This window comes from Octopus bimaculoides, chromosome 16 (genome assembly GCF_001194135.2).
Source record: "Octopus bimaculoides isolate UCB-OBI-ISO-001 chromosome 16, ASM119413v2, whole genome shotgun sequence".
Lineage (NCBI taxonomy): Eukaryota > Metazoa > Mollusca > Cephalopoda > Octopoda > Octopodidae > Octopus > Octopus bimaculoides.
This window is the reverse complement of record NC_068996.1, coordinates 38,773,738-38,778,100: the sequence shown is the minus strand read 5'-3', so window position 1 is coordinate 38,778,100 and position 4,363 is coordinate 38,773,738. Positions and strand designations below refer to the sequence as shown.

At 39.7% G+C, this 4,363-nt stretch overlaps 1 long non-coding RNA gene across 1 annotated transcript; it reads right to left on the bottom strand.

Moving 5' to 3' along the window:
• Window positions 1–585: 585 nt before the first annotated feature.
• Window positions 586–4,239, bottom strand: LOC106883593 (uncharacterized). Its single transcript, XR_001411143.2, has 2 exons — window positions 3,752–4,239; window positions 586–1,443 (listed from the first exon to the last, which is right to left on the bottom strand). It is a non-coding gene; the product is annotated as an uncharacterized LOC106883593 (long non-coding RNA).
• Window positions 4,240–4,363: the final 124 nt, after the last annotated feature.

Sequence of the window (4,363 nt, the reverse complement as noted above, 5' to 3'; positions counted from 1 at the left end):
ATTTCGTAATTAATGCAGTAATATGCACCCTTTACTCATCAGTACACGTATGGTCAAGACACAAAAATAAACAAAAAAAAATCAACATACCAGACGAACACTCCATGTATTCAGCCTAGTACATAGAAAATTGTTTATCCCTATATATCTATGTAACAGGCGGGCTTTTCGAATTGCATCTCGATATGAGTTTTTTTAGAATAAAATTCAGCACTGAATATATTCTGATTATATTTATAATTCAATAATAGGATAAAGTCTTTGTGAGAATTTATCAAGTGGTTGGCGTGAAAAAACCTCATAAGGGAAAAATCTATCATTTATTCCCTATAAATATGTTTATTTATATAAGGGCATTACTATACATAAATGCCTCATGTTAAGAGGGACTCTAAAGTCAAACTACCATAATAAACATATTTTTACCGAATGCGAGGGATGGCAGCTCTCAAAGCTAGCCCCCTAAAAGCTGACTGAACGGTAGATCATGATTTCGTAATTAATGCAGTAATCTGCATCTTTTACTCATCAGTACATGTATGGTCAAGACACATAAAAATAAACATACCAGACGAACACTCCATGTATTCAGCATATATTTCTTTATTACCCACGAGGGGCCGACAAAGAGGGACATGCAATTACATTGGGGAAACATAAAGAATGTACAATTAAAATAAAATATAAAATATATAAAAACATATGATATTGTAGAGAACAACCGTGCGAACCAAGGAGAATGGCAACGTATGGAAGCAGGCTCCTTTTAACGTGTCGCACGGTCGACACAAAACATATAATATGACATAAGAGGGCTCGCATGTGAAATGCGAGCAAGTGCCAGCAAGGAAAGTGAGAGACAGAGACACAACCGTTAGATATATATAAAGAGTAAGTTTATTAGCATAGTGAACTGTGTGTCTGTGTGTGCATGCATGCGGCAGTATAAGTAATATAATACATAAGACAGACCTTCATGTACAAGAGTGTGTATACAATAATATGTGTGTGTATGTGAATGAGAAATACAGTACATGGAATAAGAGTCTGTAACAGACTATAAGAGTCCTGAACACAAAGATAGAGAAACACCAGTTCATAGAAGAGTTACACAGTAGGTAGAATGTCCGTACACAAGAAGTCATGGCCAAATAGCAGAGCTGAGGTGTCACATGTTGTGTGTGAAGTTGAGTGTTGATGCTGTGACTGGTTACTTGAATACAGAAGATTCTCGCAGGTTGTTCTGGCTGTTATTTTCGAGGTGGAAGCAATCCACACAAACAGTGTTGAGAAGGAACCGCGTTTGCTGTTGGTAGCGTATACTCTGGTGGTGTTGTTGGCACTGGCGATGACATCGTAGTAGACAGTAGATCGGTGGTGTTGACGTCGTCGCTGGAAACCGGCTGGTTGGTGTGTGGTCAAACGACCAGAGCTGTAAGAGGTCTGAAATTGAAGACAAACTGGCATAGATGAAGCAGGACTATTTATAGATAAAAAGGGGCTCAAGAAACAGCAGAAAAAAACACTCTCTCACGTGACCTTAACAGAAGGCCACGATTGGTTGATGTTCACCCTGGCACGAAACAGAACTGGAGACAAATGCCGCACAAATAAGGGCCAATCAGGGAGATGGACACAAGGGTCCAAGCGGCCGAAAGCTAGATGTTAGCCACTACGTTATCATTCGTAAATAAATACCCGAGAGAGAGGTTTCACTACAATATAATGAAAGATGGATAAATGTAAAGATGAAAATGGTGCTACCCACCCCATCAGGCAACACCACTTGCTTCCTTTCCCCTATACTCAATTATATCCAACCCAAATCTCTCTATCAGTTCTTCAGACTGAACAAACTGTAACAGCTTCTCCTTATCGGAGTCAACTTCCCACATTTCATAATCCACATTATGTCTCTCTATAGCCATCCTTTGCTGTGCCATTAATAGTAGCACCAGACCACTCACACCTTCCGCACCAACATGCACCGTGTTTTCCCATTTGAAAGCCTCTGCAAACAAGTCTTTGTCATGAATTATACACGCAAAACATCTGGAGGAGGAGATTTTTGAGGCATTGTCTGTATGTACTCTTTACTTTTGTTTTTGTGATGGAAGGGAATGGGAAGGCTTAGTGTCTGCAGGGCAAGAGTGGAATAGAGAGGGTATGGGTGGGCCTTGGGTAGTTGTCGGGTGAAGTTCTTTGTGTGTTGGACTTGCCTTTTTCCTCTTCCTTCTCTTTTCCCATTCTTCCTCTTTTTCTGAAACCAATTCCTCCTCCTCCTGTTCTTCCCGGGGCCTCTCCTGCGTCTTCTCCTTACTGCTTTCTTCTTGCACTTCCTCCACTTTTTTATCTGGCAGAGGGCATTTTGCTTTTATGTGGCCCTTCTGACCACATTTGAAACAGCGCGGTATCCTGCCCACCACTCTTACATTCATTACAACTTCATCCATAGTTACTGTTTCCACCATCTCTTCTATTGCCTCACTTGAACTATCATGTTTAATATTTGGCCTTTCCAATTTGCACTTTTCGTCTTAGTTGCCTGGAGCACCACTATTTTTCCTTCAGTTTCAGCCAAGACAGCAGCTGCTATCCAGGCTACGTCAATTTCTGGTGGTATTCTTTCTACCCTTACCCGAGTCGCTCTCTGTCCCAGGTACGTGGGTAGAAGTACTAACACTTCATCCTTCAGTGGTGTTGCCGCGTGCTTCTTCGCCGTGTTTTCGTTTTTGAATCTAACTTCAATTTGCCCAAATTTCGGCCCTCTGGCAAGATATGTTATTTCTTGCCAGATTGGCTTCAGCATCTTCTCCACTTGTTCCGTTGTCATATGATCTATTTTCCTTTCCTTGATTGAATAAGTCTTATACATTATTGTTCTTCCTTTTATCAGTTTTGTTGTTTCGAGCGGAGGGGTCACTTGTACGGTGTAACCGTCTCGACTCAACAGCTTCTTGTATTTCTCCATATCAATTATCACATTGTCATCTTCTTCTCGGGTGACATCTGCGAACCTCCTCTTTTCTAGTTCCCTGTCTATAGCCTCAACAGTCCTTAACAACTCCACCTCAGATGATGAGGAGTAAAAGGTCTGAGTAAAAGGAATTCCTTCTACTTTTATTAGCCATACTAACTCTCAAAGAGAGAAAGCACAACTACACTGCCGCAAAGCAGCACACAACAAACAAAACAATCCCTCACCAAAGCAACTAACAGGCAAAACAAACTTACACCTTCTTCATTCAAAGACAGAAGTAACAGTGATTCCCATGTATTCGGCCTAGTACATAGAAAATTGTTTATCCTTATATATCTATGTAAGAGGCTGGCTTTTCGAATTGCATCTCGATACATGTGTTTTTTTAGAATAAAATTCAGCACTGAATATATTCTGATTATATTTATAATTCAATAATAGGATAAAGTCTTTGTGAGAATTTATCAAGTGGTTGGCGTGAAAAAACCTCATAAGGGAAAAATCTATCATTTATTCCCTATAAATATGTTTATTTATATAAGGGCATTACTATACATAAATGCCTTATGTTAAGAGGGACTCTAAAGTCAAACTACCATAATAAACATATTTTTACCGAATGCGAGGGATGGCAACTCTCAAAGCTAGCCCCCTAAAAGCTGACTGAATGGTAGATCATGATTTCGTAATCAGTGCAGTAATATGCACCCTTTACTCATCAGTATATGTATGGTCAAGACACATAAAAATAAACAAAAAAAATCAACATACCAGACGAATACTGCATGGGTAACTATTCGAGAAGGGTGGTCCCGTTGCACTCATTCGCACACTCGCGCATCTGCACTAGCGAGTCGTGACTAGTCGATTCTACAACTACCTAGCGCGAGTGCACGTCATGCGCAAAACAAGTGACCTGATCTGAGATCGTGTGCTGGAACGAAAACAATTGCAGCGTGGAAGGTGTTTATAAGCCATTTAAAATAACACACAAAACCCGTTAGATTCACTTCAATATTTGAATTTAATTCGCCAAAATATTTTCGTCGCTTTGAGACCGCGACCTGTTCACTGACAAAATTCTGTGCTGCATCTGAGAAAGTAACAGTTAGTTCATGATATATACGTACGTGTGTATGTATGTATGTATGTATGTATGTATGTATGTATGTATGTATGTATGCATGTATGTATGTATGCATGTATGTGCGTGCACATGTGTGCGCGTATGCATCTGTGTACATGCGTATGTTTGTGTGCATGCCTATACACATCTATATATTTTACATACCAGTCGTATACGTCGGTTTTGTTTTTTTCACTTTAAAGGTGGATTAATCCCAACAAAATAACATAACCACCTTTAAAGAGAAAAAAACAAAA